Consider the following 26,449-nt stretch of genomic DNA (forward strand, 5'->3'; position numbering starts at 1 on the left):
TCTATTCAATTGTAATCTCTATTGAGGACCGCCCCTTTTACATGTGACTTTACTCAGAACATTTTATTTTCACTTTCTCAGCACTCTTTTTTTAATGACTTCTTCAACGTAGCTGGATTTGTAGGCACAATAGCCCTTTCCCCGACCACACTTCCCTGACACGCCCTCTCTTCGGGCTGGTTTCTCCTCCTCGCTTCCGCTTGTTATTATTTATTCATGGATGTGGGCTGTAAGCTTTTTTTAAATGTATTTGCTTTATTAGCATTCGCTGCATGCTGTATTTCAGCTTCACATGTTTTGAGATAAAGCGTGTCATGCCGAGATTTCTACAAAAGTAAATGAATAGAAAAAAGGGTGGTCGGCAGCAGCTTTCTTTCTATGTATTTATTTTTGTAGCCTTGCCGATTGCCTCGCTTTAGCTTCACATGTTTAAAGATAAACACATCTTACCGCAAAGCAACAAAAGTAAATACATAAAAAAAGGTGGGTGACTGCCTTTACATCATAGTTGAATTTCTTTTTCAAAATGACAGCCACCCACCTTTACTTTCTATTTATTTACTTTTCTAGCATTGACGGCATGGCATGCTTTAGCTTTAAACATATAAAGTTAATGCACAGCTTACCGCAAAGGCTACAAAAGTCTAAAAAATGCTTGTACTTGTTATTTCTCCCTGTAATTTTATTCACTTTGAACATCACTTTAAATAAGGCGACCGCCCGCCAGTCATTTCCATTTAGTTCCTTCAGTAGCATTCGCAGCACGGCACACTTTAGCTTTATACCTATAAAGTTAAAGAGCAGTGTGCCATAAATGCTACAAAATAAACTAAAAAATGCTCGCTCTTGTGCCTTACAACACTGTGGGCCAGATGTAGGTCGCCCTATACCGGTTGGTAACGGCTGAAATGACCGAATTTCGGCCGTTACCGACCGGTATCAGGCTTTTCAGATGTAGGGGTCTAATGTTAGGATTCAGTAATTTACCGAATCGGTAATTTAAGGAATTGGTAAATTATCGAATTCTTAAATATTGATTCGGTAAATTACTTTAATGTAGGGAGCACTCAAATGAGTGCTTTTCCCATTTCAGGATTCATTATTTACCACCAACTACAAGTTGGTGGTAAATATCGAAAACCCCAAAAGAAGCAATTTTGTGCAAATTATTACAGTGCCATGTGGCAGACATACATGCCCTAAGGGCATGTATGTGTGCCGCATGTGCACCCATACACTGTTCAGGGGTGCAACAGGGTGTCAAAGTGACACCCTGCCACCCTTCAATGTGTTCCCCCTTTTACCGAATCGGTATTTGTTGATTCAGTAATTCACATTACCTCCTACTGGCCTCCAGGCCTTACAGATTCGGTAATACTTACCGAATGAATACCTACATCCCATTTACCGATTCTAAAATACCGAATCAGTAAAATTCGGTATTTTAGAATCGGTAAATCTGGATTACCTACATCTGGCCCTGTGTAATTCTAGTCCAATATTAGGTCTCAAGGAAAGGCTGCAGTACCACAGGCTGTTACCTGGTGTCCCTGTGGAGTTGTAAAGAACAGTGCCCTTAATGCAAATATAAACAGATAAATTACAGCTGAGCATACATTTCCATTTGTTTTTCATGAAAATGAAATGCTTGCATTTAAAGAATGCACATAGTTGTTTATTTTGCCTTATTTCACAAATAAAAATAAATAAACAACAATAGTGCATTTTTAAAATGCAAGCTAACAAAATCTCAGTTCCAATAAAAACAAATGAAAACTTATGCTCAGCAGCACTCTTTCTATTTAAAATTCCATTAAGGGTGCTATACCTAATCTGGCTAATAGAGGTCCCTTCACAACTCCACAGGGACACCTAGTAACAGTCTCTGGTACTGAACCCTTTCCTTCATTCGTGGAATTTCATTTACTGTTGCTTATGCTACCACTGCGATATTTTTAAACAAAACAACATAAACAAACAAATATTAGTATTTGCAACGCCAATAGCTCAAATTTTCACTAATGCAAATGCTCGTTTCCATCGCCTCTGAGATATGCGCTGTGAGGGTAGTTTACTCTCAACGCACTTTCTCCCCCATCCTCTTCTCACCTCCACTCTTTACCATCATCTCTTTAGCTTCCTTCCTCTTTCTTCCCGTTCTGAGTTTGCTAGCCTCCGCGTGGGGCATGCTGCTGCCCGCGTTGCCTCCTTTCCCTTGCGGTCTCCTCCGTAACCTAAGCAAATCGTCGGCTGCACCACTGTCGCTGTTAGGTTCACCCTATAGTGCCTTACCATGCCTGTAACCAGTGAAGGCTATAGGCTGCTCCACTCATATGTTGTCGTGGGGACCCTATGGAGCATTACTGTGCCTGTAACCAGTGAAGGCTATAGGCTGCTCTATTGAGGTTTGCCTGGGGACCCTATAGAGCCATATCTTGCCTGTAACCAGTGAAGGCTATAGGCTGCTCCACGCAGGCAGCCCTAGGAACCCTATAGAGCCATATCATGCCTGTAACCAGTGAAGGCTATAGGCTCCTCCACTGGGGCTGTTCTGGGGACCCTATAGAGCCGTATTATGCCTGTAACCAGTGAAGGCCATGGGCTGCTCCACTCAGCTCCCTATAGAGCCTTTTCCCAGACTGCCTGTAAGCAGTGCATATCTTGGGCTACTGTATGTCAGTACTAGGTGAGTTCTACTGAGTACATATACCAACAATAAAATGCTGAACTCTGTCTGTCACTGCAAATTGTCAATGAAAGAGCGCTGTGTCTGGCTTTAGTGGTGGATGTTATTATACCAGGGCTTCTTGGATTTGTAATGTATCTACTTTCTACTCAGGTAGGTTAGTTTGATTTGTGGGCGGGGCCTACACCAGGTCATGAGTTCCGGCCCTGGGTGCCTGTAACCAGAACTTGTCTGGGTTGTCCATCTGTCACTGCTGGATAGATTATGAACACTAATACTAGAGCTACAGTTTCCGTGTCCATGTCCATGCCTTACCCCGCCATACAATCCTGGATTTGCTCCTTGGAAAATCAGCGATAGAACTCAAAACCTCTACATGCCTCAGTGCTTAATTTGTAAAATAGTTAGTGCCAGGGTCTCATCAAGAGACCACTGCAGCCTGTATTACCCATTGACCCTTGCCAGCGCTGCTCATGACAGCGCCAACTTAACTACTAACTCTGACACTCTTACAAGTGGGAGAGTTTATACTATTCGGGGTCACCTGGAGCTAGAAGAGTGATGTTTGGCATTCATTATTCATTCTTGAAGTACAGTGCATAATTAGACACTTTTGTTGTGATCATCTCAACGTTAGACAGACAGTGCCACCATGTAGTGTGCTGTCATTAGTGCCGGTGTTGAGATTTAAGTGCTGATGCCCAGCATCGGAAGTCACCAGCTCAAATTAAGCACTGGTGCCACTGTTTAAATAATTCTTACTCCTCTAGATCCCTGCAAACCCTCACTCCACTGAGGCTCTGGTGGCCTTGATAACATCTCCACAAGAGCTATTGTATTGTATTGTATTGTAATTGCATTTATATAGCGCTTACTACCCCTGACGAGGCGTCGAAGCGCTTTTTCGGCGAGTAGCGTGCTTCTCCGGGACCCATAGAGGATTAGTGTTGAATTAGTATAGTGAAACATGCAAGTACATTTTAAGTGGTGGATAGGTTAGTCAGTTAATTGGATTTGGAATGATAGCAGAAGGATAGAAGAGGACAAAGGTTTGTATTTATATAGCACTATTCAGGAAGCCTACAAAGGATTAGTGGTGAATTAATATGGTGAAATGTGAAGTAGTTTCAGTGGTGGATATTAGTCAGTTACTTGGAATGAGAAGGTTAGCGGAGGGATAAAAGGGGAAGAAAGATTTGCATTCATATAGCACTTGTTACCCCTGATGGGTGTTGCAGCACTTTTCTCGCGAGTAGCATGCCACTCCGGAACCCATAAAGTATTACTGTTGAAAATTAGTATAGTAAAAAATATGAAGTAATTTGAGTAGTGGATATGTTGTTCAGTTATTTGGGTAGTATATTAGTATAGTTTAATATGGAATTTGAGAAGTGAACATGTTAGTCTGTTAATTTCGATTGAAAAGGATAGTGGAGGGATAAAAGAGTGAAAGATTTTCTTTCTTTCTTTTTTTTTAGGTCTTAGCAGTAGGATGAGGCTTTTGAGTGAGGAGTAAATAGGAGTTTTGGAGGGGAGAACTCAGAGGGAAGAGTTTAGAAAGATTTCTTTTAGGGGATCGGTATATTAACAGAGGTATCAGATGATGCAAGGAGGGGTAGAGTATGAGAGAGTCTAGAAAGGGTTATTTTGGCAATCATAGTAGTGGTATGGGGTTTGGGATAAATGAGAGAGTGGATGTAGAGGATATATTGATAGATGTATAGGATGAGAGATAGGGTAGTGCATTGGAAGGAGTAATAGAAGAAGTTTGAGATGAGTCAGAAGGTTGGGCTAGAAGATATATTGAGCAAAGTATAGGCTGGCAAAATAGGGCAATGCATTGGAAATGCTAAATTAGAAGAAAGTAATAAATATATAGATCCATAATTACATTGAAAGTATATAGATACATAAAGGATGTAGATTAAAGATATTGATAGAGGCACAGGATGAGAAATAGGGTAGTGCATTGGATATGCTTTTTCAGGAGAAAAGTAACAGACACACAGATCCAAGTACATGGAAGGTACATAGATGCACAATGGAAGTATGTACATGTAGACCAAAGATGATTTTTATTTATTTATTTTTATTATTTTTCTCTCAACAACATAATCATTTTACATGTTTATACAAAGTAATACACAAAGATAGGTACATATCTATAGTGAAAAAAATGCTTGTATACAGAGGGATATGCTGTAAATTTCTGTTTGGGTATGGTGCTTATGTGGGGAAGAGACAAATCTTGAGTAGTTTTCTGAAGATAAAGTGGTTGTCGGTGGACCTCATGTTGGGGGGTAAAGAGTTCTATAGTTTGGCTGCTTGAACAGAGAAGGATGTGCCTCCCATGGTTTTTTTCTTGTATGGTGGGATTTTGAGGCAAGATGCTCTTTTAGAGCAGAGGTTCCTTTGCTAAATGTGTTTGGTGATTTTATTCCTGATGAAGAGTAGTCCCATTCCATGTATTGCTTTGTGGGTGATACAAAGCAGCTTGAACGTGGATCTTATGGCAACTGGTAACCAATGCAGGGCTTTCAAGGCAGGGGAGATGTGGTCTCGCGATTTAATATGCAAGAGTAGTCGGGCAGCCGAGTTCTGAATCAGTTGTAGTCTTTTCATGGGCGTTAAAGGTGATTTGTGGTAGAGGCTATTGGCGTAATCCAGTTTGGACAGAACAAGGGAGATGGTAGCTTGGACCTTGTGTGGAAATCCCAAATGAGGGAAAATTAGTTGCAGCGTTTTTATAGTAGCAAAGCTTGATCTTGCTAGTTTATCCACTTGGGCATTCATCGACAGCTTGGAGTCCATGGTCATTCCGAGGTTTCTTACTTCCTTAGATACTTTAGGCAGTGATCCCAGTTCATCAGGCCATGCGGCAAGCGGATTGTAATGTTTCCAATCGCCACACGTGAGTATTTCAGTTTTTGAAGCATTCAATTTGAGATGGCTCCAGGTCATCCACTGATCCACGGCTCTGAGACAGCTGAAAATTGGTGATTTTCCAATGTCTTTGGGGCATTCCAGTTGAAGGAGTATTTGCGTGTCATCTGCATAGTTATAGCACGTAAGGTGAAATGTATTGCTTAGTACTGGTAATGACTTCATGTAGATGTTGAAAAGCATGGGCTTTGTTGTTTTATGTCTTTTATTTCTATGTTTCTCCAAGGCGCTTTTTTTCTTTTGTTCTGTAGTGTGGTTTTGAGTGGAATCAGGATGTCAAAAGCTTCATGTAGCCACTCATATAGATTTTGAACAGAATTTATGGTTTCCAGATTTGTACTGGATGTTAGTTGTGTTTCCAAGTGTTCCATAATTGAGTTTGTTCCACGGCCGATAGGTGGATGGATGGAAGGTAGTTTTAGGTGAGTCGCTTAGCGTTGTTTTATGTTGGAAGGCAAGCAAGTGGTGGTCTGACCATGTGACTGGAGTTATAGTTTGAAAGGTAACTAGTTCAGTATTAACAAAAATGACATCTAGGATATGTCCAGAGGTGTGTGTCGGATTGTGGACAATCTGATGCAGGTTCAATGCGTCTAGGCCGGTGATTATAGTTTTTGGATGGGTCATATTGGGTTTATCAAACCAAATGTTAAGCTCATCCAGAATGCATAGGTTGGAGTGTATTGTTATCAGGTTTGAAACTGTGTCTAGAAGTGCGTCTGGGAATGTTGCCTTGCTAGGTGGAGGTCTGTAAAGGAGCAAGAAGTTACAGGAGGAAGACGGTGTAGGATTGCATCTTGTTAGAAGAGCCTCACAATTCTTTATGGAGATGTTGTCAATTTTAGTGATATGTATTGTTTGCCTGAATACAACAGCTAGACCACCTCCTTTTTTGGCTATACGATTTTGGGTGATTATTTGATAGCCTAGAGGAATGGCTTCATGCAGGACTGGAGCCATATCTTTTCCCAACCATGATTCAGAAGGTCGTAGATGTGATGCTTGTTTTTAGAGAGGGATTGAACAGTTATTAGTAGACAGTTTAGTGAGTGGCCTTTGGTGATAGTGGGACTTTGTTTGGTAGAAGAGTGATCAGTAGTGTGTGAGTTTGTAGCAGGTGTGTTTTAGTGCTAGTATTAGCTGTATTAGGATAGCAATTGTGTAGCTGTTCTGTATCGTGTTCGTCATCAAGCATGCTAAGAAGGCATTTTGATGGGTCTACATGTGTATGCGTTAGAGATGGTGTTTGAGAGTGAGTTGGAGTGCTGTGTTGCTTTTGTGGTGTAACATTGTTGCGAAGTAGACATGGGGAAGCAAAGTTGTGAGGTGTGGCATGTTGCTTATATTTGTGTGTGTGTTTAAGGCGGAAGGTGTATAAGTCAGGGGAGGTGGTGCAGCATGTGGGTCATGTAGTAATGTTCTAAATTGTCCAATGGCTGAGAGGCGGTTAGAAGAGAGGTGCTGTATTGTTGTATCTGTGTTAGGTGTGGTGGAAGAGTGAAAGTGTGGCATTGGAGTTAGTTCCTTTGTGTGGTTTGAAAGGTGGGTATATGTTTATATTTTGTGATGGTAAGTATTATGAGGTGTTGCGCTTTGAAGATCTTGTTGTGCTGGTGTGTGTGATATGTTTTGCATTTGAGGAGTAGTGAAAAAGGGTGCTGATGTATATGTTTCATGCAATGGATTTGGTTGGGAAGTATTGTTTGTGAGAGGGGGTTGTGACGTAGAGGGGTTGGTGATGTGTTTATAAGTAGAGTGTATGTTGTGTGTAGGAGGGAATGAAGTAGAGGTGAGAGTGTTTATCTTAGACTGTTTTTTTGCAAGAGTTACAAAGTGTGGTGGTGTGCAGTGTGTGTGTTGTGCGTTAGTGTTATTATGGTAGAAGAGAGAGGAGGGTGTTTGATGGACAACTGATGGAAGGATGATTATATGTTTGTTAGTGATAAAATGGGGTCTGTTAGGTGTAATTACAGCAGGGAGAGTGTGTCTGAATGGGATGTAGTTATGTATGGTGTTGATTGGCGTTGTGTTAGTGATGAGTGTATTGGTTAGTGGTATATGATAGAGTTGTGTACTGTTTATAGGTGATGGTGGATATGTGTGGTAGTTGGGATAGTAGGGTGTGTAGATGTGGTTTGGTTGGGTTTGTAGTGCATACTGGTACATTAATCTCTCATTAATTAGTGTTGTGCATGGTGTACATTTGGTGTGAGTGTGTTGCTCTGATTGTGGATGTGGATGGTGTGGGCTGGGTATTGCTCAATGGGAAAATGGGCAGCATTTCTGGCCCTAGTCCCGACCAGTCTCGACAAAAAGAACAAGCAGGTAACTGCCCATGTCCTCTCTGCCCTTAACACGCTCAAACAGGTAACTGCCCTTGTCCTCTCTGCCCTTAGCCACGACGCCCGGCTGAGATGCCATAAGCCTTGCCTTTCATTGCCCTAGTAATCAGGTGACCTCTTCAGCCAATGGGAACCCTAGCCCTAACACTATCCAATCACAACACTAGCCCTAAAAATCTAGGACCAATAGGATACCAGGACCTTACAGCTTATCTTAGCCCTAGGACAAGCACCCAATCAGTTCAAAAACCCTGATCTCTACGCCCAATAAACGCCCTAGCCCTACCAGTAGTCCCAAAACAAGTCCACTCACCCAATGGCACAGGTAGCCCTAGTCCCTACTTTCAATAGAAAGCCTAACCCTACTCTAAGTCCCACACCTAGTCCAGCAACCAATCACCAGAAGCCCTAATCGCTACTTCCAATTAAAGGTCTAACCCTATCCCTAGTCGAACCCCACTCCCAACAACCAATAACATAGGAAGCCCTAGTCCCTACTTCCAATAGAAATCCCAACCCTAGCCCTAGTCCCAACCCTACAATGATTGAATCACAGACCCAGAAACAAATCAGAACCCTCAAATACCCAACCAATAAGGACATTAACCCGAATCCAACAGAAACACTAGGTACAACCACCAATCAGTGTAGACATGTACCAACCTAGCAGACCATATAAGGTCCCAGCGACCTCAGACAAGGTTTTCTGGCCAGGGAGTTGGAAGCAGCTTCTCCTGTTCACAATCTCCTAGGAGACAGACAGGCTCAATCCACACTTTGGACTGTAGCAGGTAAGGGCCTCACTAACTTGAATTCTAGCAATACTGTTTGAATAAAACTTTACTCCCTCTGCTGGACAAAAAACAAACTGCACAGGCCATAGTAAACACAGTTTAAACAGCTGACAGAAGCACCCTCTGATGTAGAAAATCCCTGTTGCAGGATGGGGAGGGAGGTGGGGGGGCTGGTTTCACTGGCTTGTGAACACAAAATGGTGGCTGGGAGTGCACTGTTTTAATATACAGGTCTTAGCACAGAGCAAAGGAGAAATTTGGAGGGAAACTGAATTGTCACCAAGGAATGAAAGGGACAAACTACAGAGGTTGGACTGCAAATCCCACAATTCAATACGCTAAATGGAGGCAATCATGAGCAGGGAAAACCACAGGTTTAAAACACAACACAGGTGATCAAATATGCAATTACAGGCAGGCTAAAACTACAATTTTTAACTGTAACAACCACAGTAAAAACAGAAAGTGAAAATCGTTTTTTAAACAACTTTTTGTCTTGGGAAGAGACAGCACTAGTCTGTCTCCTTACCACTTCCTGGACTGTGCTCACTGCAATCTGGGGCACAGGTAGGCTGCAACTAGCTGGAGGAGAATGATTTGGGGTGTACCCAGCAAGGCTTTAAGGGGCCTGGGCAGGCGTGAGAGGAGGGCTCAGACTTTCCTGGTAGCTGAATAGCCAATGACCTGCTGGCCTGGGGGTAGGGGCTGGGCAGCTGCTTCTCCTGTTCAGAATCTCCTAGGAGACAGACAGGCTCAATCCACACTTTGGACTGCAGCAGGTAAGGGCCTCCCTAACTTGAAATCGAACAATACTGTTTGAATAAAACTTTACTCCCTCTGCTGGTTTCACTGGCTTGTGAACACAAAATGGTGGTTGGGAGTGCACTGTTTTAACATACAGGTCTTAGCACAGAGCAAAGGAGAAATTTGGAGGGAAAAAAGAATTGTCACGAAGGAATGAGAGGGACAAACTACAGAGGTTGGACTGCAAATCCCACAATTCAACACGCTAAATGGAGGCAATCATGAGCAGGGAAAACTACAAGTTTAAAACACAACACAGGTGATCAAATATGCAATTACAGGCAGGCTAAAACTACAATTTTTAACTGTAACAACCACAGGAAAAGACAGTAAATTGCAAATAAATGGCTTCAGGTGGTTGAATGTCAAGGGCACAGTGCACAGGTTCATCTGAACGTGTCACCTGATCTCTGGAATACTTTGCGACTATGACGTGGCTGCTGACCCCCACCACTTATACAATGACAGTCAGAATGCTTCCCAATATCAGTACAATTCATACACAGCACACTGATTTCCGAATGGATGTATGACGTTACAACGCATACTTTTACCACGCATGCCTTTACAACGCGGTTTTTACATCGCAAACCTTTACAACGCATAGCGCTTTGGGGCGCGGGATAGTGAAAAGTTTAATTTACTATTCCAACTCCAGTCCCCGTGGACACTAGGGAAGGTGTTGGATAGTAAATTAAACTTATTCCCTATCCTAGAGCGCCCCCCAGCGCAATGCGTTGTAATGGTTTGCGTTGTAATGGTCGCGTTGTAATGGTAGTGCGTTGTAAAAGTTTTGTTGTAAAGGTTGTTCACCTTCCGAATACTATGGGGAAGACAAATGTCCCATGAAACACACAGTTGTGCCCTTACTGCTGCTCTCCGTAGGTCTCATGACACCCGGAGCCGCCCATAGTGTGACAGGCTGGCCAGCCATGTCCTGGAATAGCTAACCATGTGCTGGGTGTCACCTGAGTTAAAAACACATTGTACTGACAATCTCCGTGATATTTCTGCAGAGAACACTGGGGGATATTCTCAAGAACGTGTGATAATTGCCGCAAAATTCGCTTAACGCAACTCTTCACACCGCAGTCTATCACAGAAAAATAACGCTGTATTCTCAACACAGCGGTACCATGCTACAGGCTCACGATAATGTGTCAAATGTCCAGGATAAAGTCAGCGCGATACAAAAATCAGCAAAAACCAGCGACAGGCCTGCAATTCCCATGCGTCAAGCAGAAAATGGCACCATAATAGCACAACAAAAACAAAGGGAAACAAAAATAAACTGCGTAGCACCATGGATGCACCCGGACCTAGTGCAGAGGCCACAGCAAACCCTACAAGCCCCACAGACCACCAGCAAGGAACATCGGGGTCGGGGAAGGCCAAGGAGAAGAGGAAGAGGAAGACAGGGTGCAGTCCGCAGAAAAACCAGATCAGCGTCACAGAGGTGACAGAACGCTACCATCAGCTGAACTTCAATTTGACAAATGTGAATGCAGTTGGATTGTCAAGGAGGTCAATGGAGGAGGCCAAGAGGCGCTGGCATGTTGTGAATAGCCAAAACAAGCACAAACCTGCTGCCAACAGGAAGGCAGCAACGGCGACAGGAGGTGGGAGTTCTGAGCCACAGGAGGAGCAGGAGCAAATGGAGGCCAAAGTCATCAGTGTGGAGATGGTGCAAGGAGTTGGGGCATTCATAGGACCTGACACATCAACAGGGTGAGTAACAACCAGGGACTGTGGGGACTGGGGGAGATGAGCACAATGGCACACATGCACAACGATGTGTAGCACACTGCACACCCACAATGACCCAGGATCATGTCCATGATCCCCGTGGCACACTGCAGCACACACTGCAGAACAGAGGACACAACCAGGTCCACTCATGGGTAGAAACAGGCCAATCACATCTAACATAGCAGGAAACTGTGAGATGGAAATGTATGTGTACACCCTCACATCCATCATGTAGTCCAAATGTCCACTGTCCCACATCAAATATTCAGCACCTCCCAAAGTCACAATATACATTGTCATACAGTTTGCACGTAAACGAGAACAATACACCAACATACATGTCAACACAATGCCAACATGCATCTCCCCTTCACATTGCAGAGGGACAAATAACACCTCCAGCAGAGCAGACCAGATAACTCATCAGTGATTCTGGAGAGGATCTCTACATCTTCAACACTGACGCCCTACAACAGCTCATGGACATCTCAGGAAACCCACCTCCAGGAGCAGGGCAGCCAAGCTACATAGCGGAGACCCCAGCCCCTGCACAGACCACACAGCACGAAGCCCCCACCAGCACGGCTGGCTCCCAACACTTCACCGAGGCACACATCGCATTCCAATGCCAGGTGTTAGAATGCCAAAAGGAGGTAGCTGAACAGGTGCTGGTGGGGTCAGACCTCATGGAAGCCGAACTAGATCACATATGTGGGTGTCTAAGTCCCAAGAGGGACCACATACACCCCACAAAGGAGACCCACACTGCGACAGAGACACATGCATTTGCACATTTCCTGTACTGAACCACCCCCAGAGCCCCGGAATTATCATTCACACACCCATTCACACACCGCGCTGGACATGCGTACGACCGTCCAGTCCACTCCTCTTTCGTATTGAGTGGGTGACGACAAAGCTACATATCCAAGGTCTTACCTAGCACCTGCAGTGACATGGTTGCGTCTGCTGTAAACAGCACAAGGTAATGTTGTATGGCCCAGGGCCCTCATGCATACATTATGACCACACGGACACATGCAGATAGTTTGTGGAACTGTCCACGGGTGCCCGGCCCATTTATTGGCAGGGTCACATGTACAGTGACGCCTGTGCTGGATGTGTGTGGGGTGAGTGTAAGCCAGCCCTCACAGAGTGATTGGTGCTGGCAAAAACTTGAACAGTGATCACTATTAAAATGGAAACAGAAAACCTCAGCATTACAGAAACAACTGCAAAGCATCATGGTGGTAGCCGGAGCCAGTACAGAGGTCGCCCAATATGCAAACAGAAGTGTCCATGAGTTTCAGTGCACTGAGGTTGGGTCGCTAGACCTCAGCTTGCTCATGTGAAAAAATTGTCTAGGATTGTGTCCCTTCGGGATATCCCTGGTGCAGCTGCAATGGGGTGTGTTACACCTGCATCATCTTCCTCATCATCGCCACAGGTCTCCCACACTGCCTGAGGTGACATTGCTGCGTGAGCTCTCCACAGCACACAACTCAATCAGAAATGGTCTATGAGTTGTGGTGCACTGAGTTAGTGGCACCTATCGGGCAGATGATGGAATCCACAACTGGTGTGACCAACTCTGTCAGTCTGCCAGTACGACTTTGGCAGTTGTCGTTTGGAGGTGGTCCTGGCAGTGGTGGCGTGTGCCCCTTGCGGTGATGCAATGTCCGGGACGCTCAGAACTTGATTTGATGTGTGAGCCCTAGTGGACCGCAGTGGAGGCCGGAGGCCGAGGACAGTGCAGGGCCACAGACACATTGTGTTAATGACCCCAAGGCCAACGACCCAGAGGCCATCCAATATCCTATCAGACAGGGTCCCTAACTTGAGCTGCACAGAGTTAGTGGCCCCGGATGCACTGTGGCCGGCACAGTCACACCGCCATGGGATGGTGACTTGCGGTGCACTGAGGTAGGGCCACGCAGACTGAGCGGGTCCTCGTCGATGTTGAAGATGAATGTAGAGGAGGGTTGCAGGGGACAGTGGAAGGTGTCCTCCAGGGCATGATGCAGAGGGCAGAAGCCGCGTGGAAGCGGCAAATTGAGGAGTGGAATGCTACAGCCTCGTTATTACCATCAAATCGGTATCAGCTACATGAGGATGAAGACAACCCCTAGTCCATAGACTCAGACTCCACCAAAGTTCAACCAGAGAGTGTCCATGAATGTCGGGAAACCGACTAAGTGGCACCGGGGCTGAGAGGGGATACAGTCTGCGATGAGGCCGGTACATTGATATAAACTCTGCCATCAATAAATCAAGACTCAATCCCAAATGTGTTACTTACTCGACTGCAGTGAAGGCTGGAGGCAGCGGTCAGCAGGAGCCCACAGCCACGTGTTGTTGCCTCGCAATGCACAGAGTTAGTGACACCAGGGCAGATGTTGGTAGTGTTCGATCACCTCTGTAATGATGATCCTTTTTTCCTCCTGACTGAAAAGCATCTTCCTCTTACACCTCTCCTTGCGTGCAATGATATGAACTCTGCCATGAAGAAATCAAGACTCAGTTCCAAATGTGTAACCTACTGGACCACAGTGTGGGCCGAGGGCAGTTGTTCGCGAAAGCCCACACACATGTGTGGTTGGAATGCTATGCACAGACTTGGTGTCAGCACATCGAAGGGAGTATAGTGATATAAACTCTGCCATAAAAAATTTACTTTGCCAAGTGTAATCAAGACAGTTCCAAATGTGTGACCTACTTGTTCGCTGTGTATGATGGTGGATTACGTCAACGAGAAAGTAGAACTGCGGGCCTTGCTGGCGGCGGCCGTGATGGTCTGAGCAGGCTGCCAAGGTCGAGGGCCTAGGGATTGGAGATTGCACCGGCACGTGGTGGGCCTTCTTTGACACACACCGGTGTCGGCAGGTGAGTAGTTAGGCCTGAGTGCACAGGGGCGGACTAGACGGGTTTGCGGACCAGCGGCCGGGGTGCAGGAGGCGCATAGGATCACAAGCAACACCGCTCACGGTGTCGGCCTCATGGCCGGGTGAGAGGTGCCGCCCTGGCAGAGATGTTGGGCAGAACCAAGCCCAGAGCTACGTGCTTTTTATTCATACCCCTACGCTGGCCTGGCGTACACCGGTGCAGCCCACTCCAGTCAAACATACAGGGGGGATGTAACAAGCTACATTTCCAAGATCTTCCCCACTGGCTGGGGTGACATGGTTGCATCCACTGTCCACTACACTCCATATACCAGCGGTGTATGTCGACATGGATTTGTGTGTGATCTGCATACTGCAGTCTGGCCATCACATCCATGCAACACCTGTCATTGTGTACATTCTCATTCATGGGTCACTTGCCTCCTTCGCACATGCCTGGTTCCCACCTCTCCTCACCATCTGCTATTGTGTGGCTTAGGTGCAATGCCATTGATGGCTTATGTACATGGCTGGCCCAGGTTCCCTACAGTAAGTTGTGCTGTTGTGTCTGGTGGGTGGGCATGTTGTTTGGCATGTTGTATGTGAGTTTGTAACATGTGCATTCACAGTGTTGTGAGTTGCATGATCGTGGAGTTGAGGTTTGTAGTATGTTCATTTGGTACTTACCAACGAGCAGGGCATTTCCATTGGTGCCATCCTGATAGTGCTGGTTGATGATGGACTGTCGGTAGATGTAGAAATCATGCACACTGCCTGGCTAGTTGGCGACGACATTAGTGGAGATTCCCCGGTGGTCCACTGTTGCCTGCACATTGATGGAATGTGTGTGCTTTCTGTTGCGGTTAATTGTTTGCAGTGTCGGCAGGGGGCACAAGTAGGACATGTGTGCAGGCAATAGCCCACTAACACGTGTGGGAAGACAGCTATGGTGTAGACGCCTTGCTTAGTCTCCAGCTGTTCCTGCGCAATGTGGGAGAAGTATAGGTACTGGGGTACCAAGCTGATGATGGCTTCCAAGACAGTGGTGACGAACTTGGATTGGGCTGGCTGTGAGACTCCGCTGACTCTGGCGGTTGTTGGTTGGAAGGTACCAGAGGCCAACAAGTGCAGCACGGACAGCAGCTTTGTCTGAGGTGGGATGTTGGTTGTCCACTGTGTTGGTACCGTCAGCCTGTGGGCAATGATGGTCAGGATGCGGACGATAGTTGTCCTTTTGAGCCTGTAGTGGGCAATGACATTCTCTGGTGTTGGGTCTGTGAGGTTTGTTTGTTTTCTGAAGGTCCACTGTCCCTGTCTACGCTGCCTCTGTGATGGTCCGGGGGTGGGACAGGAGGGGTGCGGGGGGGGGAGATGGTGGGTGTGTTGGCCTGTTGGGGCTCAAAACTGCATGATCAGTAGCTCCATGGCATCCATTGATCTTCAGGTGCGGCTCTGGCCTGGGCTCCCTTTTCTGGTGCAGGTTGTCGGCGAACTTTACACCAGGTCAGAGCAGGTGTTCATTTCCTGTTGCCAACGTGCCTTATCGCCGATCTGGTTGGTCATTGTGAATGTTGCGGAATGGTGTTGTCACAGCTTTTTGCGCGGGAACGCCTACTCTGTGTGGATTTGGGGGTCTTTTGGCAGACCACCAAAGGTGTCAGGGTCACCCTATAGTCCACTGGGGTCCGGAATACAAACTGAGACCAACGCTAGAGCCAGAGAGACAGGATATATATTACAATCTCATGAGGTGGAGAGGTGCCTCAACAACAGACACCCATAGCTATCTGGGGAGGCAGTCTGTTAGAATGGTCTTGCTTCACATGTTATATACACTTTATCCTGCCCCAGGCTTGTAAGGGAGTTGTATTACTCATTTTTTATGACAACAAATAGATAATCTGGAGAATCAGCAGGTGAGTAGCCTATGGGGGTTTTAGCAGGATATTGGTAAAATATTATAATTACATAGTACACAGAGGTCAATCTGATTTAGATGGTACTGCAGGGCATAGCATGATTACATGTCAAACAAAGGTTAATCTGATAAGCACAGGTAATGGTGAGGACCCCCCAGTGTGTAGGCGAAAGGCATGTATATTACAATTGAGTCCAAAAATATTTGTCGTTTGGACTACTGCAGGGCAAAAGGTGAGAGGTATGATTACACAGCAAACAGAGATAAGTCTAATTAGGCCTGTTGAGGGACGCCTGCAGGGAGTAGTGTGCAGGGTGAGGACGATAAACATCTGAGAAACTCCACGCCCGACTGGTTGAGCATGGGCTGGTCAGTTAGTGGCAGGCCAAAGCATGAAAAGAGTGTCCGTGCAGGAATGCAACAGGTCAAAAGGTGGAGCTCCAGCGTGTTCGTGACACAGAGAGAAAGTCATTCATGAAGGTTAAAGCACAACATGGTGGAGTTAAGCACAAAATGGTGGAGTGAATGGCAAGATTGCAGACCCTTTTTTCCACAGTCCCTCCTTTTGCCATAAGTGAAACCTTTTTCAGTCAATTACAATGTTCATTAATAGCTGTGTCTCACGTTCAGTCATTATCTCGTCGTTTTTGACGTGGGTATTCATGGGGACTGGTTTGATAGCATTTGCACGTAGGCCGCAAAGTGGGGCTCCACAATGAAGGCAAAGACAGCCAAAGAAGATCAGTGCAAGAGGTACTAGGATAATCATTACGACCTTCCATCCCGTTGTCAGTAGGAGTTGCCATATCCAAGAACCAAGAGACCATGAGCCTGTATCTTGATGGAGGTCGGAGGCTATTCAATGGAGTGTGGAAATAGCCTCGTAGACAGATGATGAATGATCCGGTACATACACGCAACAGCTGGCGCCAATGATGCGACATGCTCCTCCGTGGTCAGCTAGGAAGACATCAAGCACCATGCAGTTCTGAAGAGTGAGGAGGCGTACCGCTTGGAGCTCCGCAGTGTTGTTGGCCAGAATACCAGCTGTGATGTTGATGGTGGCTTCCATGACTCTGGTGAGGTGACGAATGGCTTCACTGTTTGCCATTGGTCCCCAGAAAGAAAGGATGCCCTTCAAGGCATCCAGGAATTGTTGAGAGGTTGTGTCTGCTTGTTTGGCCACATTGTCGCTGCGGCGGGGGTGATGAAAGCTATGTAACATGTGCCTCCCCAGTTCTCGTGAAGCCAAGTGTACACCTTTGTTCTGCACACAAAGTAGGTGTTTGGGGAGGCAACCAGGAGCGGTGGAGATGTCGTATTCAGAGTCATTGTCACGGCACAAGAGCTGTCCCCAACATACTCAGTTCCCAAGCCTCTGATTCACATTAGTCCAGAAATGCGAACAACAGCTAGCGGTGGGGTCCGTTTGGCGAGTGTCCTTGTTTTGAAGCTGGAGAAGCGTGTTCTACTGGTAGAGTCGAATACCAACATTTCCTTCTCTCGTCCTTAGACATGCTTGTAGAACTGTTCTTTGGGCAAACAGCATTGTCTCTCTTTTTCTGCCGGAACTCATCTTGCTATTGTTGGAGAGTGATGTCAGCAAGGCCGCTGGACCGATGGGCGCCCATGATGAGCGACATCCAGGCAGCACAAGAGGCATGTAGAAAGGTAGGAAGGGTATGTTATTCTCCGTGGAGTGAGGCAAGAGACCACAGACCCAACAGTTCGTTTTATTCAATACCTCATTGTGTTGATTCAACATTTGAATGAAGGTGTTGTTCCAAAACTCTTGCAGCCTATTTTTGTGATCAGGGGACAAGGAGACATGGGAGTGTTCAGGAGGCATAGCATCAGTGGGAAATATGGTATACTTGGCTGGGGCCCCTTCCTCTATGATCCAGAAGAGGATGGCGAAGATGATAGTGAGAAGGGAGAACTGTCGTCAAAGCTATTGACCTGTTATTATGCAATTTGTTGCATAGCGCTATCTTCTTTTTGGAAAGTTTCATTGTTTCATTGTTGGTCATAATCAGTCTTCTATTGGGGCCCTACAGCAGTTGGAGAGTGAAGGTGGATTTCTTGCCTTCCACTCGCAGGGCCGTTCTGGTGGTGAGCAGGACTGGAAGCGGTCCTTTCCACTGGGGTTCCAGCGTCTTTTTGCGGGCAAAATTCTTCACCAGCACATAATCCCCGGGCAGGATGGCGTGTCCCGGCCCAGTGGATTGATCAGGCAATGCTTCCTGGACCTGCTGATGAATGGAAGGCAAAGTGTGTGTAAGTATGGACAAATAATCACTCAATAGTTCACAAGGGGAATCAGACAGTGTGGTAGCGGGGGGTGCGCCCCAGATGTTCATTGGGCGTCCAAAGACCACCTCATATGGAGTCAATGAGATGCGGGAATGCGGGGCAGATCTTATTGATAGAAGGGCCAGTGGTAGCGCATCTGGCCATTTTAGCCCTGTAGTTTCTATCATTTTGGCTAGTTTGGATTTGATCGTGGCATTGTATCTTTCCACTAGGCCTGCTGATTGGGAGTGGAAGATTGCATGACATTTTTGTTGAACCCCTAATCCTGATAGTATATGCTTGACTATTTCTCTAATGAAGTGACTTCCACTGTCACTCCATAGGACCCAGCAAAGGCCATAGCGGGGAAAGAATTCCTTCAGCAATATCTTGGGGTTGGTTAGGGCAGTGTTGTCTCTGACCGGGTAAGCCTCCACCCATTTGCTGAATGCGCAAACAACCACTAAAACATATTTAAGTTTGTTGCATCATTCCATTTGGATATAATCCATCTGCAGGACTTCAAAAGGTGATGTAGGGATGGCATATCCTGCTCGTGGTACTCGAGTCCCTTTACCTACATTGTAGTGGAGACAAATCAAACACTGTTGGACCAGCTTGGAGGCAGTAGACCGGAGTTGGTTGTTATCCCACACTTCCTGTAATATTTTAGTCATTGTGGCAGCATTGGTGTGTGCTGGTAAATGAGTCATGTTCAACAATGGGATGAGATAAGCATCTGGTAATTTCCAAAGTTTTGCATCTTTGGATCTCCAACAATTTTCTTCATCAAGCATGCCCTCTTTCTCCCAATTTTGAAGTTCTTTAGAGGTGGCAGTGGACTGTATGTCACTGATCATGTAATTTCTCTGCTTGGGATTTTACTATGTATATAGGGGTATGTATTCTTTCCTGTGCAGTAGCCCAGGCTGTCTCATCAGCAAAAGCATTTCCTAACCCTATTTCATCTGTGACCTTCTCGTGTGCATTGCATTTAACAATAGCTAATGTTCTGGGTAGTGTCAAGGTTTGGAGCAATGCAGTGACTAAGTCACCATGCTGAATGGGTGTACCATTTGATGTGAAGAACCCTCTTTCCTTCCAGAGGATACCGAAACTGTGGGCTATCCCGAAGGCGTACTGGCTATCGGTATGAATGGTGACAGCGAGATCTTGGCTAAGGATACAAGCGCGGGTGAGAGCTATAAGTTCTGAGGCCTGGGCCGATTTCTGAGGTATGCGTGCAGTCTCAACAATGGTGTTGGTAGTGGTGACGGCCTAGGCAGCAGATGTGGTACCGTTTGATAGTTTAATACAAGACCCGTCCACCTACAATTGCCCATCCTGTTCTGTGAGAGTGGTGTCTACCCGTCCCTTAGTCTGTTCTTCTGTTCGAAAAAGGCAGTCATGTGGTATGTCTGGGATGTGAGAATCTCGTGTGGGCAGGAGTGTGGCAGGGTTCAGGGTCGCACATCTCTTTAGCGTGATATGGGGTGCTAACAGCGTAAGTTTGTATCCTGTTAGTCATGCACTAGTGAGGTGTTGTGTCTTTTTCTGATTCAGTGATATGATGACTGCGTGTGGAACTAATACCGTCAATCTAGATCCCAACACAATCCCTTCACTTTGTAGGATAGAGACGGCCGCTTCTGCAATCGCTCTAAGGCAGGAGGGCAGACCTCTGGTCACAGGGTCTAGGGTGGCTGAAAAATAAGCACATGGGCGTTGTTTGGTGCCGTGAAATTTGGGTCAGGACTGAAAGAACACATCCTGAGCGCTCATGGGTGTAGAGGCAGAAGGGTTTAGAGAAGTCAGGTGTGCCCAATACTGGTGCAGAACAAAGAGTGTGGCGTAAGTCTTGAAAGGCTTGGTCGTGTTCATGTGTCCAAGGAAGAGGTGTGGGTGTATCTTTCGTAAGAAAAGCACGGAGTGGCTTAACTATGAGGGAAAAATTTGCTATCAAATGGCGACAAAAGGAAGTGAATCCAATTAGTGCACAAACATCTCTTTGGGTGGTGGGAGAGGAAAGGTGTAGTATTGTTTGGATGCGGTCAGGTGTTAGAGTACATCCCTCCTTAGACAGCAGATGGCCGAGGTAGGTCACCTGCTGTCTACAATATTGTAGCTTATTCTTTGACACCTTATGGCCCAGTGATGCCAAAAGGCGTAGTGTAGTAAGAGAGGCAGTGTGAGCCAAGGGGCAGAGTGTCTGCAGCCAACAGAATGTCATCGACATATTGGATGAGAACAGCGCCGGGTGGTAACTGTATCTGGTCGAGCTGTTGCTTAAGGGCCTGGCTGTAGATACTAGGGCTTTCAGTATACCCTTGAGGAGCCCGACAGAATCTGTACGATCTGTTTTTTATGGTGAAACCAAAAAGATAGTGTGAATCAGGATGTATTGGTATGGAGAAGAAGGCATTTTTGAGGTCAATAACTGTAAAGGTGGCAGCAGTTCAGGGGATCATTGTCAATATAGTTGTTATGTCAGAGACCGCAAGATATTGTGGGACCACTATTTTGTTAATTGCACCGAGGTCAATGACAAAACGGTATATTTTCTCAGAGGTGGACGTACGTTTCAAAACTGGAAGGATGGGACTATTGCAAATGTTAGACTGAACTTCCTCAACTACCCCAGCTACAATCATATCCTGTTCTATAGTCATGAGAGCCTTTTCGCCGTCTGTAGACATTTTATACTGAGGGAGGCAGGGAAGAGGTGCATTCTGTTTTACTGTTATGTGGACAGGCTCCATCACAATCTCCCCTACGTCGGTGTCTGTGATGGCCCACAGGGTTTCAGGTAACTGGGACAAATCCTGCCATTCGGAATCAGTGAGACAGTAAAGGTGGGATTCAAAACCAAGGGGGCAATCATTATCAAACAGTATGACTCGGATATTCTGAGGAGAACAGCGAATGGTAACTCTGAAGTGGTTTAAGAGATCAATGCCCATCAAATTGTCTGGGCAGTTTGGGGAGAGCAGAAAAGAGGCCATCACTGCGTTCCCCTGTATGTCCAGGGGCACCTCAGTAGAAAGGGGGTTGGTGGAGGGCGTGCCGTCAAATCCTACAGATGTGACCGATAAGCCAGACAGGGGCTCCCTAGGAATCAGTTTATGTGAGAGGGCACTTCTAGAGGCCCCTGTGTCGACCAAGAATGTTCCCTGAGTTCCAACCACTGAAACTGTGTCATAGGGGCCTGATTGGTCAACTGGAAGTTCCACTGGTTCCTTCCCCTGTCCCTGGCTGTCTCATGCAAATTCATTGTCGGGGAAGTGGTCACCAGAAAAATTGTGTGCAAAAGCCTGTCTATTGTTATAGAAGACATTGGGGCGTTGTCCGTTGGAGGGTGGGATTCTTCCTCTACCTCTAATCATCCCCTTCCCCGACCCATTGTATTTCACTGTAAAAGAGGACAATCTGTGCACCAGTGGGCTGTTTCCTTACAATACGCGCATTGGTCCTGGGACAGTTGACGTGGGGGTGGTTGTGTTCCAGTAGGCATATAATTATACTGTGGACCACTACCGTTTCCTCCCTCTCTAATGCTTATTTGGGAGAGCATTACTTTTTCTTTGAGTTCTTTTCTTTTCTTATCTTTTTCCTCCACTATCTTATTCTGTAGACATTTATACTATTGGTCCATGCCAACAGAAATACGTAGGCATGATCTGTCGTAAGGTCAAAATACGTATAGGAGAACACAGGAGCAATGTGAGACTAAAGAAAAGTACAACCAAACTGTGCACACATTTTGTGGAGGCAGGCCACACATGTGATGACCTAAGATGGACAATCTTGGAGATGCTCCACGACAAGAACAATAACGCAGAACAGATCCTTTTTGAAAAGGAACAAAGATGGGTAAATCGACTTAAAACCCATATATCAGGGATGAATGATAATATCCCATGCCACCAGTTCAGTTAGTATCATCTGTAATCTCATTATTTTGCAAAAACAGATCAGTTCATATATAATCTTTCTATCCATTTGATACCAATCGGTCAAGAAGTCTATTTAACTTGAGACCCAGTTTGGTTATTTCTTTATTTCTTTATTTTTGGAATTGTTTTGGCATGTATCAACATTTACTGTATTACTACTGACTTTGTACGTGACAACACGGCCAACATCCATATAAATAATGAGGGCTCCACATGGGCGCTATATTGTGCTCTGTTGGTCCCTTTAAAGTCACCATCTTTAAAGTATAATCGCTTCTCAGCGCGAACCCCTTGTTGATTTTTACTCTTTTTAAGTGGGAGAGGAAGGACCTTCCCACTTCCCAGGGGCAGAGTCAGCACTAGCAGAAGTTGCGCGTCAACACGCGGGTAAGAATGGCGTCCTGTTTGTGTTTGTTTTCTTTCTTTCTTTCTTGGTTACATTTGCTTGGGGTTTAATAGTTCAACATAGCTTTACCCTCTAGCGCTCATGTCTGTTTTACTTTTCTAGCAAACGCCACGTTAACTGCGACTCTCTTTGCCATCTGACGCGGAGAGATTAACCTATAACGAAGGTATTCTAAACAATACATTGCCGTCATTTTGCTGCGTTATTAGCCCATATAAATGCCTTTTGAAAATCCTTATGTTGTGAATATCATAAATACAGTAGTAATGGTTTATATGCAGACTCAATACCTTATTGCAGATTCACCCATGTGCGATAACTGTAAGATATTCTCCCTTGCGCTATTACAACCCACTCTATTTTCATGCGTGCTAATGATAATGCTGCTCTTAAAGAGACCTGAGCGACCATTAAGTTCTCCATTGCTCCCTTTACACAGTGAACCAACCTACCTTACGCTATCACAACCCACGCTATTTTCACGCTTGCTAATGATAATGCTGCTCTTAAAGAGACCTGAGCGACCATTAAGTGCTCCCTTGTTCCTTTTACACAGTGAACCGACCTACTACTTGTTCTTCTCTTCTAAGCTCTAGTTTCATATCAGTGCCCCATTATGGTGCACACCACATAGAAATAACCATTTGAGAACAATTCAATGAGTTACTTCTTGGCTAACTACAGAAATTATTTGTATGTACACTATATGCCTTTATTATTGTGACATTTAGAATCCAAATGTTTGACAATTTTTGTTTCTACAATACAGGAATCTCAGTATGATAATTTCATACATCCCAATGAACACTGCACTAATGGTGTGTGTATTAATTTTTGTCTTGTCCTGCCGAAAGCTCTACAGACCCTCACGGGCCCAATAGAGCTGAAACATGTCGACCTACCTATAGAGATATCTGGTAATCTTGTAACTCGATTACCGAATATACCACTATTCTTTTTTTAAATTTACATTGTGCACCTTCTTATAATAAATTTTGGTTTTTGGTGTTACACTGTTTTTTATGAACCTAATTTTTGGCTCTGTACATTATCCCTCTGGATCTGTCCCCACAATTTCTGGACACTTCTACACTCACCAGAGGTTGTCTCGGGTGAGGCAGGCATATAGCACGTTATTTGACAACCCAATGACTATGCCATGACGTTAGAGAAGGGGCGGATAAAAGATACACCGCAACATCAAAATCACAGCGTCTATGAGGGTTGTCAATAATAACCATTGGTTATTGTAGATACAAGTGTCCATTCCCAACTTTTTGATGACTACGGTTTATACTATTGGGCCATAGTCAAGATCTGTGTGGGTGTTGCAGCCGGCCACGTACTTTCGCTACTCTGTAACTTTGTGGAGATGGGTGGGGTGGCAACAATCCTTTAACAAAAGTTTGAACTAGTAAGTGTCGACCTGTCTCAGTCGCCGCGTCCTGTCCACTATAGTCAATAAAAACCTGGCTGAGGCAGGAGAAGTAGTCAGATGTAGTTTCCTCAGATTTTTATTTACAAGCAGTGATAGCTGTCCAATCTACCTTCCTAGCTGGAATTGTGGCCTTCAATCTTTTTACTATATTACCTGGCAGCTCTAAAATAGCCTCTGCAGGCCTTTCACCTGGTTTTCTATCCCTATCCATTGTTGTCAAATCTTCCCACTTAAGCTTGAATAGGGCCTCATCGTCCACTTTCGTTATGGGTCTACAAATATCTGGGGGCAGAATTAACCCAAAGAACTGGTCAGTCAGTGTCATTGTATCGGTAGTAATAACCGTGTCCAACCCTTCGTAGAATCCCGTAGGATTCTTCGGGGGTCAGGCAAGTCCTTTTTGAAAGCTAAGATGTCAGCTCGAAGCCACGAAGTGTACACCCAATTATATAACGTCCTACTTTTGGCGTCTGGACTATCCAGTCCCTCAGCAGTACCTGCGCCCCCGAGCGGCGACAAAAACTGGAGCGGCTTCCCTTATTGGTGCCATATGACCTCCAGTCGCACCCTCCTTTAGTAATGGCTTTTCCTCTTCCTCCTGGTCTCTCCTGAGACCCTCCATCATTTGTAGTGTGAGCGCTAACAAACTGTTGCTTTCCTCAGCACTTTCTGTCCCCTCGGTCAACTTACGATACAATCCCCTAACATGGTCTGCTGGTGTCACTCCGTGGCGTTTCTCATAAAAAGAGAATATTTCATAAGTAAATTGTTGTAGGAAGTAGCCCTTTTGAGGTGGTGCATAAGCCTCACAGATAGCATGGCTCTGGCTAGAGGTAAAAAGATCCTCCAGGCATGTGCGAACTAGACCATCCAAGGCCTGTTTCTGTGCAGATGTGATGTGTGGTGTGTGGGATCGAGCAGAAGATACGGTCTCTGGGTCAGATTGAACAGGAGGGGCAGTGGGATTGGGAGGTAGGGGTTGGGCATTGTCAGAGGGTATATTTCCATAGGCCGGCCGTGGGATAAGATGGGGAGGGACATGGTACAGTGGTGGTAATGGATGGAGGAGAAGCTCCTCTTCATCGGGGTCTGCTCGCGCTAGTGGTGTATGATGCACAGGATACTGACCAGACACATTCAACCTGTGTTCTCTATCTTTGCACGCAAGGTTGGATGCAACTTTTTCCTGTTGTAATTCTATTAATTTCTGTTTATCGCTTTTTCTAGCCTCTTTCTGTAACCTTGCCTGAGCCCTTCTCTCTCTTTCAGCTCCCTCCTTTTTCCGTTGGCCTAGGGCGTCAAACATTGCTTGTTGCGACCTCCTTTTAAAGAGCTGTATTTCTACAGCTTCAATTTTGTGAGATTCAAATGAACCATATAAGGGCCACTGAGTCTCTTTATCTTTGGATGTGTATTTATGCCATGATGAATTATACATTATGGGAGAAATACTGTATTTTATGTACATATCCTTACTTGAGGTACCTTCCGGGGGAGCAGGCTGGCTATCTTCTAGCACCCTTGATCGAGATATACAACAACCAAACCATTGTGCAAATTTACTAAACGTATGCATGTTTTTCTAGTTTCTTAAAAAACGTCTCTACAAATTTCAGAAAATTGGACAAATAGTCAACTTTACTCGCTTTACTTTCGTTATTTGCAAATATCGAAATACCAAGTCTGGATAATCAAAAATACCAAAAAGAGGTGTCATCAACAACCTTATCAAGCGGATTTACCAAGTACGGTGCTTTTCTATGTTATCTTAAATAATATTTCTACAAAGTTCAAAGGTCGGACAAAGAGTCCACATTACCCGTTTTATCTTCAATCTTTGCAAAGAGTGAAATTAAACAAACCAGACAACCAAAACCAAGTACAAACAAAAAGGTGTCGCAAATCAGCGACCCTACCAGAATCCTTTGTCTCGTTCTCCAGGTGGTCTCTTTACTGCAAAGATCGTCCAAGTCTATCGAGGGCCTGAGTCAGGACCGGAGCCACTTGCGGGGGTCTTTTCAGATGTAGTGAAGGTCGGGGTGGTGGCTACGAAGATGAGGGTCTTTTTCACGTAGACCGGACCCAGACTTCCTTGTCAGGACCCCACAACCGGGCAACCGCGTTTCTGATCGGCCCCACGTCTGGGCGCCATTTTGGATTTCGGGGTCTTTTGGCACACCACCAAAGGAGCCAGAGAGAAAGGATATTTATTACAATCTCATGAGATGGAGAGGTGCCTCAA

Source organism: Lissotriton vulgaris, chromosome 2_1 (assembly GCF_964263255.1).
Source record: "Lissotriton vulgaris chromosome 2_1, aLisVul1.2, whole genome shotgun sequence".
Lineage (NCBI taxonomy): Eukaryota > Metazoa > Chordata > Amphibia > Caudata > Salamandridae > Lissotriton > Lissotriton vulgaris.